Consider the following 14,510-nt stretch of genomic DNA (forward strand, 5'->3'; position numbering starts at 1 on the left):
ACATATAAAACAGGATTGATTTACACAGAACATTTGACCAGGAACATCGGATTGCAATGCAGTAGAAAACAATCATTGCATTCTTTTACTTATTACAAAATGCTAATTTTAAACCTACAACAAAGCAGTGACCCTAAAGGTCTATTACTGCCTTGAAATCAGCTTCAGATACAAGATTCTGACTGATGCATCTTTACCAATGGCACACGAGGTCATTCCTTTCTGCTTTCAGAAAGGGTGGCCGGCAGAATATGGTCAAATCATATCACACATAAATATACTTAATTCATGCTACAGTGTTATTCTTTATTGTTCATTTTAACTTATACATAATACAAAAAACTCTAGTACTACACATGGACCTTGCTCCCCAGCCGCTGACCGGTCCCATGGGCTTCAGGCTGGTTTGACGCCCAAGATGTGGAGCATCCTCTGCCGGATCCCCGGGGTTCTCACCCCGTAGATGATGGGGTTCATCATGGGAGGGAAGAGCAGGTACATGTTGGCAATGAGGATGTGAACGTGGGGAGCCACATGGCCGAAGAGGTGGGAGAGGAAGGAGAAGAACGCAGGAGTGTAAAACACCAGCATGACGCAGACGTGGGATCCGCAGGTGCTGAGGGACTTGCGCCGCCCCTCCTTGGAGGGGAGTCTGAAAACAGCCCGAAGAATCAGGATTAAGGAGAGGACAATGAGGATAAAACCTAACCCAGCGGTGAGAAATGCCACGACCAGATTATGGGCACTCATAACCATTGTGTCTGCACAGGCCAGTTTCACCAGTGCCATGAACTCACAATAGGTGTGAGAAATGAAATTGGTCCTGCAGTATGGAAGCCGCTGCAGCAGGAATGGGTGTGGGCCCAGTAACACAGACCCCTCATCACAACACTCAGCCCTACCTTGGCTACAGCCTGATTGGTCAGAATGGCCGAGTGTCGCAGCGGGTTACAGATAGAGACATAGCGATCAAAGGACATGGCCAGCATGAACCCAGACTCCATGGTACTAATTGAGTGAATCAAATAAATCTGGGCCAGGCAAGCATTGGTGTGAATGGCCTGGTCCCCGAACCAGAAAATGCAGAGGGTTTTGGGCAGGGTGGTGGTGGATATGACCAGGTCGGTGAGCGCCAGCATGGAAAGGAAATGGTACATGGGCTTATGGAGGCTCGGTTCAGTCTTGATAAAAACCAGGAGGAGGCCGTTCCCCAGGAGGGACAGAATGTAGACGGAGCAGAAGGGGATGGAGATCCAGACATGTGCCGCCTCCAGCCCCGGGATGCCAAAGAGGATGAAGGTGAAGGGGTGGGTCATGGTTCAGTTTGAAAGTGCCATGGTGGATCCAGTTGGGTGCATTCAGTTCCACTGCATGGTTGCTTCCTGCCCCGGTAACTAACCATGAAAACAATCATTAACCAGCTGAAGGAAACATGACAAGGTGGCATTTTCTCAGCATTACTTCTTTATCTATCCTGAGCTAATAGCACACTAAGAGTGAGTAACAAATAACCTTTTTCTTGGTTCCTGCACTGCAGACATTCCACCTTCATTACCTTGGCTTTTAGTGGTAATTAAGGGCTCTGTAGCAGTTCAAAGCTGTGATTCTTTTTCTCTACACTCTTCTCATTAGATGCACTATGAACTGTCCTTGAAAAATCTGGTGGCCCAGACTGAGCCACGGCCCAGACTGCCAGGGTCACCCAACCTGAACCCTGTGGGGGCTGGGGGAAGGGTGCCTATCCCGCATCCTCAGTTTTGGAGCTACTGTGGCGGGAAGAGACGTCCCTCTGCCCCAGCCCAGGTGGTGCTGTGGGGAAAGAGAACTGAGGGAGGTCCTCTCTCTCGGCCAAATCCCCAGAGCACCCTTCTGCACCTGAGACCCCTCATCCCCAGCCGCACCCCAGAACCCGCATCCCCAGCCGGAGCCCTCACCCCCTGCACCGCTGCCTGAGCCCTGATCCCTTGATCCCCAGCCTCACTGTACAGCCTGCAACCTCAGCCACAGGCCTCACACCCCTGCACCCCAACCCTCTGCCCCAGCCCTGAGCCCCCTTCCACACTCCAAACCACTTGTCCCCACCCCCTGCACATGAATTTTGTTATATGCACCGATATGGAGGTGACGTGTCACACATCACCTCCATATCAGTGCACATAACAAAAATTAATTCTGCACATGGGTGGCAAAAATTTGAGGGAACACTGGTCCTGAGCTGTTGGAAGTGGGCAGACAGACATTAGAGTTGTACCCATTTACACCTACTGGAGACGTGGCCCATTGCGGCCAGCTGAAAGAGGGACTTGATTTGAACCGTTTTTACTAATTGTGCATTGCCTCCTGAATACCTGCGGCAAGGGAGGGGAGGGAAAGTGATATGAGCATTACCATACATGTGGGTAAAGGATTTGGATGGCTCAGGCCTGATTCTTGTGGGACAACAGGGGCTAATTAATCCCTTGGAAGGAATCTCAGCAAAGAGGATGGGGTGGAGCGGGCCTGGAACACTCAGCTGCCCTCCCTGTCCTTAGAGGCAGCCTCTGTCTGTCAGAGATGAGGCCTATTGGAATGGCCTGAGGGATTGTAGATTGGCTCCCCCTAAGCTTTCTCCGGGGCTGTCATGCCAGCATCAATTCCAGCAATGAATTCAAGTGAGAAGGGCAAACCGTTCCGCCGGACTGTTCTGTTGTGTCAAAAGTCTCTTTCTGCAGGATTCAAAGCTAGGGTGAAGCTGCCCTGTCAGGGCTATCCTTAGGATTTATGGGGCCCTATGCAGTATTATTAAACTGGTGCCCCTACACCTGGTGGCAGCCCGGGTTGGCATGTGTATATTAGATGGGGGGGTTTGAAAGATTTATTTTAAAAACTGTATGTCTGAAGATCCAAGCATTTAAGGCTAAAGAGAAATCCTCAGATCATGCATCTAAAAATCTATGCAAAGATTTTTTAGTGACATGATTTTATAATCTTCAGCAACACACCAATGAAATATATTTGAGAGCAGTTTTTAAAGGAAGATCCTGTAGACTAACACGTTCTTCTGAGTAAATATCACAGTAATGCACCACTGGTTTTGTCAGAACTTTCAGAAACCAACAGTCTATACCTGGGGGTTGGCAAATGCCTGTTAAATGGCTTCATTACCCCTTGAATGGCTCTTTAACAGTTTCAGTGTTGAGCTAATAGGTCTGGGAGGCTGGAGGCTTTTTCACTTTTAAGTACTAGATCCCCTCTGCAAGAAGACTCACCAGGCTGCAGCAGCCAGCTGTGGTGGGAGCCTGCAGGAAGGCTCAGAACAGGGACAGGGAAAGGTTGTGGGGAGGTTAGACACTAAGACCCAGGGGTGCCCCAAATTTTCTGTGCCCTATGCAGCCACATAAGCTGCCTATGCCTAAGGATGGCCCTGGTAGCAGGAGATACAGGACTGAGCCCTGCATATTCCTGGGAGAGTTGTGGCCCTTCTCACAGCCCTGCCTTTTGGAGGAAGGAAGCAGGAGGTTCACACCAGGGGTCTGACCTGGGAGCTCTCTGAGCTCAGGAGTCCTATGGACATTGCTGGGAGCTTTGCACATAAAGCACCCAAAGGACTGGTATCAAATGATTTCATGATGAGAATGCAGGGCACACCTTGCCTACTTCTCCCCTGGTGACGTTCTCACTCCTCCATCTGGTTTCTGTGGGTTTGTCTACACAGCAGCTGGAGACGTTGCTCCCATCTTTGAGAGAGCCAGCATGTTAAATGCAGCAGGGTAGCTGTGGCCACGTGAGGGGCCAAGCTCAAGCCCATCAGAACCCCTATCTGTGTATTTGGGAGGCTGGCGTGTCCCACTGCTCGCACCGCGGCAGCTACTCTTCTCTTTGTAGGGAGTGAGCTGGGTCAGAGCTAGCGTGGGAACATCTCCCCAAGTTGGGAATTCCTCCCACAGATGTAGCCTGCCTTCCTCCAATGAACCCTTCTGGTAACTTTACTCACACCCTCAGTACTAACCGCACAGGCATTTACAGCTCAGCCTGTAATGAGCGAGCCATGAGCAGAGTTCTGTCTATTATCTCAGTGCAGTGTACTAGTGACTTTGCACATGCTAGGAGAACATCCAGCAGCTGCTGGCCTGGCTTTTGCAGGGTCACTGGGTGTAAAGTTGACCGTGGGGCTCGGATATACACGGGGTTGCACTCGTTTAACATAAGATGTGATTTAAACTCATTCAGTTCAATTGGTGCAAAAGACTTTGTGGACATTTTGATTTCAGACTAAGGGTGAGATTTAAACCAAAATAAAAGTGTCTACAAAAGGGTTTGCATCGGTTTAACTAAACCAGTTTAGTTAAAATGGTGCAAATCTCTTGGTTTGTCTTTATATATGGTGCTACAGTGTGCAGCAGAGCAGCTATAACACTTTCCATCCCAACGCGAGAGCTTCTCCTGTCTGTGTTGTTAATCCATCTCCCCAAGAGGCAGGAGCTCTGTCAGCGGGAGGCATAGTGCTATCTGGGAGGGGGAGGGCATTAAGTCAGTATAACTACCTTGCTCAGGGGTGTGGATTTTTCACATTCTCCAGCTACATGGATAGGTCTGTAGTGTAGACCTGGCCTGTGTATAGATGAGGCCTCAGAATGTGTCTGCATGAAAAAATTGCCCCAGTTTCATATAAGGAGTGTGTTTAAACTGCTTTCGCTCAACTGGTGCAAACCTGTGCCTGGTCTCTGTTAGTTTAGTTTAGATTAAGCTGATTGGGAATCAGTCTAAGCTAAACTGCAGTTAGCCCCTTTGAAAGTGAAATAGTAGCATCCACATGGGAGTTTACCCGTTTCAGTATATCGGTTTCAAAACAGGTTCAACTTCCCCATGTAGACAAGGCCTCAATTAAGCAGCAGTGGTGCCCCAACCCAGAGGCTGCCTGTCACTGGAGGGAGAGGCAGAGAGCTTGTCCTGGAATCGCCGCCTCCTGTCACATTTTGGAAGAACCCATTTCTATTCCATTGGGCTCCTCACCCACAGGGCTCGGGGGCAGAGACACTCCCAGGGCAAAGATGGCCGTCCATTCTGGCCTGGAGGAAGTTAGAAAAATGAAAACTGATAGACCCGTTTCCATGCCTGAGAATGCAAACAACTGGACAAACATCCCATGGCATATCTGCTACCCAAAGCAAACACCCGGACCGGGGACTTGTAGCTAGGGCACCAGCTTGGGTCTCGGGAGCGCAATGTGCTCTTCAGACTTTGTCTTGCACCCTCAGTTCCCCTGTCAGTAAGATGCGGCTCATGATACCCCCAACCTCACACAGGATGGGGAGGGTGTGAAACGGGATCCACAAATGTCTGAGCTTGGTTCCCATGAGCACTATGGACATTCCTATAAATAAATCACTGCCCCCGAACCTGAAAGTGAATGAGACCGATCTGCTGTCAGAGGAGTGTTATAATGTGCTATAGAACACTCCTGGGAGTGGGTATTGCTCTTGGGATCTGTCATTTACCTGGCAAGTATCTCAACCTGCAGTCAGAGAAACAGCCCCTGACACTGCCTGGGCTGGCTTCGGCAGAGGGCTCACTTCATACCAAGTGAGGGGTAATTTGTACGTACTGAATCTAGAACTGTGCATTTAAAAGTTTGAGTGGAACCTATTTATGATGAGACTTTTTTTGTCCTTTAAAGGTTGAGCAGAGAGAGAATTGGGCAGAGAGTTTCTAACTATGGCCTCTGAGTACTGTTGTACTATAAATAAGCAACGTCAGACGATTCCCAGGAGACCCCTGCTGTCTCTCACATACAGGGAATATGGACCATTCACACACCTGGAGGGAGAGCAGATTCCCAGAAGATAGAAAGTGAAGCACAGAGGCCATTGTCGATGCATTAAACTAATCCCACATTTCAAGGGGCCACTGTGTGTGAGGGCAGAAGCTGCTTGAAGACTTTGTCATCACAATTTCAATTCAAGGTAGATGGATTGAATGATACACTGATAATAACCTCCCAGCCAAATTCTGTCTTCAGCCAGCTGCAAGTGATTGTGCTAGATCCAACGGGACCTAGGTGGGAGAAGCTCTGTGAAGGCAGAATCATACCCTCACAAGGAGCAGCATGGTCACATACTGTCAAACCACCAACCCTGCCCAAAATATACAGAGGTCTCTGCCACAGAGAGGAGAGCTGGAAAAAATATAGGAGCTCTGTTACCTGGGTGTGTCAGAAACCCCCCAAAGGGGCAACTTAACTATTTTACTTCAGGCCATGTAAGGAATAAATCAGCAGCAACTCAGCAATTCTGTTTGATCAAGGGGTAATTCAAGTCAGCGTGCTCTTGTCTAACACGGCAGCTTATTAGATGTTAGCACACACGGACATACGGAACAGGTTTAGAACATCTCGGATATTTACCTACATTCTGAGACAGCATTCAGTAATCAACGACAGGCCAACGCTGGCCAAACACCTCCCTGCCAGGGAGTAAAGATGTCAGGAAAACATCTCTCCCAGGATAGCTTCCGAGGACTGCTCCTAAGTGCATGTTATTATTTAAACTTTTTATAACTAACTTCTACTAAACACATTGGTCATAATGATCCCTATTAAGTTATTATTTTCTAAATTTTTAATAAACTTTTCTTAATAGAGGCATCTAGACTTAAGGTTGTTTGCTTACTTTTTTTTTTGTTTTAGTTATTTACTTTGTTTTATACTGATTAGCAAAACTGCCTGTGGTTATGACCTTGCTTCTGAAAGCCTGTCTCCAAACTGACTCTTACCTATGTGCTGTTTTATTTTATTAATTCATTGTGGTGCAGTGCACATAATATGGTGGCAATTAGCTGGATCACATTCTGGTCACATATATACATTGTTTAAATCCAAGGCAACACTCCCCTTTTCAAAGGCCAAATATTGAGGCCTCTACATCTATATATGTACTTTCACAAGTAAGTATATGTAAAAAACTAGTTCAGTGAGTTACTTTTGAAAGTCCAGCATTAGGCTCAAGGCTCTCAGCCAAGACTGAGCAAGAATTTTCTTGCTGGCACTTTTTGGTTTCACCCCGACTTTGCCTCATTAAAGATCAGACTTCATGTACTTATTTTTGGGACGTGCCCATGGTTTGTAAAATCACTGGCTTGGCAACCTATCAATCTTCTTCCTTATCCAGCATGTCAGTGATAAGAACACAACAACCAATGGCACTTGAAGCATTAGAATCACCACAGTTGGATATAAAGCCAAACTGAAAATTTCTGATGCCATGAGAGACCATCCAAATGATGTCTCCCACCAATTGTGTTCTGAATCTCTGCTAACCCTTTTAATTACTGTTTAGGTATTACATTGGAGCGTAAGATGTATTTTAATTTTAATTGGTTGTGTTTTAATTCAGATACTTAAAAATCAAAATTACATTTTTAATGACTACAATTTGCCAAAAAACACTTATGGAGGGGAGGGATTATGGATTATATTGTACACATAATTAACAATGAGCACAGGACGCTAACTTTTAAGGCACACACAATTCTTACCCACATAAACAACTACAGATTTATTTCAAAATGGATTATTAGAAAAAAATGACATTTTTTATTACTTTTAAATATATATTTTGTGGTTGTGAAGCATTTTTAATACATTTATATATAATTCCAGATTTTTTAAAGTAGACTTTAATTTCACTGTTTTGTATTTCTGGGCCTTTTTTATGCCCCATACTTTAAGATTTCTGGGTTCTATTACTGCTTGATTGATATTAAAGCCGGGGGTTGTGATAGAAGAAGCCTATTTTCTATTTGCCTTAGACATTAATAAAACAAATGTAATGATTTTTTAAAATTTTGGATTATAACTAAAATTTATAATTTTTTTTACCAGGATTGCATTTTTTTTTTGAACAATGCTTTAAATTTTTAATGGGGGTATTTCATTTATTCCATTCCAAACTATATGTTTACCATATCAATAATTTACATTTCCAGGCATGCCAGCGCCAGGGAGGACCCAACTGCCTGAAAGAGGCGGAGGTGATCCTTGTTTTAAAATTGTTTCTATATTTCTAAAACCTGTGCCACCCTATTTTGAATGAATGTAGCCAATCTAAGGATGCCTTCAGGCGTTGACCCTTTGCATTTACTTTATTTGCAACTACCTTTTTATTTGTGCTGTTAAGAACTTCTACCCCAGCACCAATTGTTCCTAAAATGTCCCTCTTTCATATTCACATGGGGTTGGAGCAGGGCTGGCTCTAGCAATTTCACCGCCCCAAGCACGGCGGCACGCCGCGGGGGGAGCTCTGCAGCTCGCCGGTCCCGCGGCTCCGGTGGACCTTCCGCAAGCTTCCCTGCGGGAATCCTGTGGTCCCACGGCTCTGGTGGACCTCCTACAGGCTTGCCTGCAGATGCTCCACCAGAGCCACGGGACCAGCAGACCGTTCGCAGGCATGCCTGCGGGAGCTCCACCAGAGCCACGGGACCAGCAGACCGTTCGCAGGCATGCCTGCGGGAGCTCCACCAGAGCCGCCTGCCGCCCTCCTGACAACCGGCAGAGCAACCCCTGCGGCATGCAGCCCCAAGCACGTGCTTGGCATGCTGTGGCCTGGAGCCAGCCCTGGGTCAGAGAATATTATTATTTATTTAAATTTTTTCAGCTCATACAATGGTTGAACAAACTTTTTACAATGGGGTTTTATTGTTAAAATATTTGCTAAGGTAGAACATAACATAAGAACATAAGAATGGCCGTACTGGGTCAGACCAAAGGTCCATCTAGCCCAGTGTCCTGTCTACCGACAGTGGCCAATGCCAGGTGCCCCAGAGGGAGAGAACCTAACAGGCAATGATCAAGTGATCTTTCTCCTGCCATCCATCTCCATCCTCTGATGAACAGAGGCTAGGTAATATTCACAAGTCCTATTTTTAGAGTGTGGGTTGGATTAATTACCAATTGCTTTTTTACATTGGATTGAACTACACATGCTCCAATTAAATTATTTACAGGAGGTTCCAAAGTTTATACTTCCATGCCTTTTACTTTATGGGGTCCCTGGAGGAGCCATTCTTCTGTTGTATCGGGCTGCATGTTTATAACTATTTTACCAAGGCATCATTTAATCATCCTTTATTTTAAACATTATTTATTTCTGTTGTAAACTTTCTGAAAATCCAGGGCTTTTTAAGTGCAAGACAAAAGAATTTTCCATTTTTTTGTTGTCACTGTTTGCAATTTTGCTTTTTTTAATTTTTCATTGAGTGCCTTTGGAAACAAGGGGGAATATTACAGCCTACAATGGATTGTCTTTTCCCGTGGGGTTGTTCGCTTAGCGATTTCATTCCTCAGGTGAGTGCACTTGGGCTTGCTACAATTAATTAGCAGCCTGACAGATTCCATACATATGAGTAGTCTTTAATTGATTTATTAACAAATATGCTTTTCCAACAAGTCCATATGAATACATAAAAATTGTGATGTTGCCACCAAAGTGGGAGGGATTCTGTAATCGCCAGTAAAAATCCTTTGCAATCCAAACTATAATGCATTGCCAGTTCTGGTTCATTCCCACACTGATGTTTACTTTGTCTAAGTCCAAGCCTTTCAGCTTTACCGTAGTGGGGGAATATCCGTCCGTGGGGTATAAAAGAGTAAGTTGTTTTCCCAGGATACTGGAGTCAGTAGTGATGTCAAGGGTATTGTTCACTTTATATGTTGCTGTTATTTATGGGAAGTCTTCCCTCGCCTTGATTACAACAGATTTTGGATTTATACAATTAGAGACGCACACCTGGAGTTCCAATGCCAGCAAACACGGAGCAAGGGAATGCTTAATTTTTAAAAACTTTTAACTTGATTTAAAAAAACAAAACAAAAGTTTTATTTTATATAGTGGGAGATTACATAATAATACAAACTAAACATTAATTTGTACTTAGGCCAGCTGGCTGAGTTTCTCCTCCCCCCTTTCTCAAGAGCGGGTTCTTAATTTTTTTGGATTGTGCTCCAAATGTCCTTTTGAGATCTAGCATGTACAGTAATTTTAACTGGTTTGGAGCTGTTTAGGGTTTTCTTTTTTTTTACTGTTTTATGGCAAAAAAACTCTTCTGCTCTTCTGTTCCTCTCCCCTTCTGACCACCCCATTTCCATATTAAGGTGGTCACGTTTGGAGCCATGGACTGGAGCTTCCACGACTTTTCCAGGGTTTCAAGTAAAGGAGACCATAAACGAGACGTGCACACAGGAAAAGAAAGATCATGGGAATCACTTTTCTCATTATCATAATGAGAAGGATACAAGTAGCCATCCTCATCTGACCTGCCCCACACGCTCCCGCACCTTCGCAGGCTACGACTACTTCGAATCACAGCCACTCTTCCCTTCTCTTCTCCCAACATAGTTCTAAGAGCACAAATTTGCTTCTTACATTTCCATGGTCATCCTGACTTCTACTGTGGGATTCCTGTGTTGAGGCTCTGACAGCAGATTCACTCTCCGTTTCTGGATGTCTTAACACAGACACTTGCTGCTCCAGCCTGTTTTTTTCTTCTTTTTTTTTCCTAGTACACACTTGCTTCTGCTTAGCGACCAGCTGCACTGCTTGCGTGAGGGGTGTGACTCGGAGGGTTTCAGATTTTGCCATATAAGTTATATATTTACATTTTTTATTTTGACCCTTAAATATTCTAACTCCTGGTTTAATGTTGTTGCTGCCATTCATAACCCCTGTAATGCAGCTTTTTTTATTCCCATTAACATTAGGATCCCTCTCTTTTCCTGTACCAGCTCAGAATTCCCATTCTTTACAGAGCTGCAACAGTGCTCCAGGGCCACTTAAGGCTCCAGCTTTCAAGGGCCATTCCCACGTTTCTGTATAAAATTCGCTAAGCTGTTATTCAAAACCATTTCTGGTTTTTCTTTCTTTCCAAGTGTTTCCTGTCCCTCTCACAAATCTTTTTTACTTAATCAGACTTTTTTGGACCAAGCTCATAAATCAACAACAGAGGGTGACCTTAAATAAACTCACAGACTGTGGCATGGAAAATTTCAGGTTGCTACCCTGTTCCACCCCCCACCCCCACACCTACTGTAAAATAACACAAACAAACCACTTGCATTAATTTGTTCCTGTCCTTACACCACTCTGGCCAGGCTCACTCTGTTACCTAGGGTTGTCATGGCCCCCAAATGGGGCAACTTAACTATTTCACTTCAGGCAGTCTAAGGAATAAATCAACAGGAACTCAGCAATTCTGTTTGATCAGTAAGTAAGTGTGCTCTTGTCTAACACTGCAGTTTATTAGGTGTAAGTACACACAGACATAAGCAATAGGTTTAGAACCTATATTCTGAGTCTGTATTGAGTAATCAACAATAGAACAACATGTGAGGAAAATGTCTTTTCTAAAATAGTTTCCAAGGACTGATCCCAAGTACACATTATTATTTAAACTTTTTTTAACTATCTTCTACTAAATACATTGGTCATACTGACCCCTATCAAGTTATTACTTTTTAAAACTTTTATTAGTAGAGGCACTTGGACATGAAGTTGTTTATTTGCATATTGTTTGTATTTTATTTTTTGTTATTTACTTTTTTATATACTAATTAGCAAAACTGCCAGTACTTATGACCTTGCTTCTGCAAGCCTGTGTCATAAACAGATAGCTAAGGGTTAATGTCTCTTTCACATGAAGCACCTGACCAGAGGACCAATCAGGAACTTTGGGTGGAGGGAATGTTGTGTCTGAGTCTTTTGTCTGTCTGCCTGCTTTCTCTAAGCTTTGAAGAAGTAGTTTCTGCTTTCTAATCTTCTGTTTCTAAGTGTAAGGACAAAGAGATCAGATAGTAAGTTATATGGTTTCTTTTCTTTGGTATTTGCATGAATATAAGTGCTGGAGTGCTTTGATTTGTATTCTTTTTAAATAAGGCTGTTTATTCATATTTCTTTTAAGCAATTAACCCTGTATTTTGTCACCTTAATACAGAGAGACCAGTTGTATGTATTTTTCTTTCTTTTTTATATAAAGCTTTCTTTTTTAAAACCTGTTAAAGTTTTCTTTACTGGGAAATTTCAGGGAAATTGAGTCTGTACTCACCAGGGAATTGGTGGGAGGAAGAAATCAGGGGGAGATCTGTGTGTGTTGGATTTGCTAGCCTGATTTTGCATTCCCTCTGGGTGAAGAGGAAAGTGCTTTTGTTTCCAGGACTGGGAACGGAGAGGGGAAGTCACTCTGTTTGGATTCACAGAGCTTGTGTCTGTGTATCTCTCCAGGAGCACCTGGAGTGGGGAAGGGAAAAAGGATTATTTCCCTTTGTTGTGAGACTCAAGGGATTTGGGTCTTGGGGTCCCCAGGGAAGGTTTTTCAGGGGGACCAGAGTGCCCCAAAACACTCTAATTTTTTGAGTGGTGGCAGCAAGTACCAGGTCCAAGCTGGTAACTAAGCTTGGAGGTTTTCATGCTAACCCCCATATTTTGGACGCTAAGGTCCAAATCTGGGACTAAAGTTATGACATGGTGGCAGCGGTGGGACAGCCTGTCTCCAAATTAACCCATAACTATGTGACGTTCTTTTTTATTCATTCATTGTCACTGAGTGCACATAATATGGTTGCAATCGGCTTGAACACATTTTGCAATATATTCACCCCTTAAATCCAGGGGAACAGCTCCATGTTTCCAAGCCAAGCCCCACTGAAAAACCCAGCCCCTTCTATGCTGTTAAAGAGGGATGCAACTTAGCCAGTCCCCAGGCTAAGCATCTTTCCAGCAGACCAATCTTCCAGGCATGTGGCTCTCAGTGCTCTTTCCCCAGACCCTGAACCTGCCACTCTCTGAGCTTCCTTGGCCTGGCATAACCTGTGGGATCCCCCCTCACCCGTCTCAGCTCTGTGCTTCCTCTGGGCTATTATGTGGGGCAGGTGCTGCTAACAAGGGTCATTTCTGGGCTCCAAAGCCCTGCCCTCACTCAGCTCCTGCTCAGCAGAGAGGGGCTGCCCAGGCCAGCAGGAGGTGTCCGGATAGTCTCTGTGAAGTGTCAGAGGAGCGCTGGGCAGGGAGGTTTATAGACATCGCTGTGGGATCTCAGCAGGGTTTCTGTCTCACCTGAGCAGACACAGCTCAGCAGAGAGCGTGAGACTAATCAAATAGTCCCCTGCTATTCCCCGGTGCCCCGAGGAGTCTGGGGAGGGCCATGCACCAGGGACAAGCAGGGGACTATTTGATTAGTCTCACGCTCTCTGCTGAGCTGTGTCTGCTCAGGTGAGACAGAAACCCTGCTGAGATCCCACAGCGATGTCTATAAACCTCCCTGCCCAGCGCATGTCATGCATCCGACGAAGTTAGTATTCACCTGCAGAAGCTCATGCTGCAAAATGCCTGTTAGTCTATAAGGTGCCACAGATTCTTTGCTGCTTTTACATATTTACCAGGGTTATGTGGTTATGTGGTGTTTTATATAAAGTATGTCATGCAAGGTATCAATGGAAAAGTTATGATGTGCTGAAAGTGATTACCCTAGTTGTATGTATGCATTATTTTTGTTACCTAAAGTTATGAATATTGCTTATGTACCAATATTTCAAACGTATTTGCTCCTGGGTAGCACCCACAAGGTAGTTTATATCCAGTGTGGCCAGCACATTGTGGATGAACCATCCAAGGTACTGGCCCATTAAGAAACACAATAGGCCTTAGAAGAAGCTCATCCCCACCTGATGGACTTTCCTGTGAACATCGTAGCCAGGATATGGGTAATGGCTCCTGCTATGACTCATAAAAGCAGGCAAGGTCATGTGACCAGTTCATGTGACACTGGACTGCATCTTGTGCCTGAAAGTTTCCAGTAATTGTGCTGGGGCCTTTTGCTTAGAAAAAATGAATTTCCCTTCATATAGCAGAAGCTATAACTGGGGAAGAGTCATCATCACTTGGCCTCACTCCCTCCACAATACAACATCTGGAAACACCTTAGGAACTAAGACTGAAATGGGGCTGAAATCCCCGCTGACGGGATTTCTAGCCTGTGTATGGAAGACTGGTGAACTGTATGTATCATCAGGGTGAGACATTCCTTTATCCAAATCTTTTCTAGTCTATAGAACTTAGATTGTGATTTTGTTTATTTTTTAGGTTACCAATTTTGATCTGTTCCCTGTTACTTATAATCACTTTAAATCTATATACCTAAAACAGTGTGTTGTTTGAAACGCAAAAGGGAAATCTGCTCAGGAACAGGGGCTGGTACATTGTCCTCTCCACACTAAGGGAGGGGTAATAAACTTACACTGGTCAGGCTTCTGACAAAGGCAAGACAGCACAGCTCTGGGGTCCTAGGCTGGGGAGCTGGGGGGAATTGGCTGGAGTCTCTCTATTGTTAGTTCATGAGTGGCTAGTGAAAGCTTTCACGTAACTGCAGCTGGATGTGTCCCTGTCTGTGTATAGCTGTGTAAGTGCAAGACCTGGAGAGGATTGCAGCGTGGCACAGCCTCACAGTCTGAGAGGGGGCCCAGATTGGTATGTCAAACAACTTGGCAG

At 44.8% G+C, this 14,510-nt stretch overlaps 1 pseudogene; it reads right to left on the bottom strand.

Annotated features, from left to right (window-relative positions):
• Window positions 1-396: 396 nt before the first annotated feature.
• LOC115643614 lies at window positions 397-1,337 on the bottom strand (annotated as a pseudogene).
• Window positions 1,338-14,510: the final 13,173 nt, after the last annotated feature.

The sequence above is a fragment of the Gopherus evgoodei genome, unplaced genomic scaffold (genome assembly GCF_007399415.2).
Source record: "Gopherus evgoodei ecotype Sinaloan lineage unplaced genomic scaffold, rGopEvg1_v1.p scaffold_64_arrow_ctg1, whole genome shotgun sequence".
Lineage (NCBI taxonomy): Eukaryota > Metazoa > Chordata > Testudines > Testudinidae > Gopherus > Gopherus evgoodei.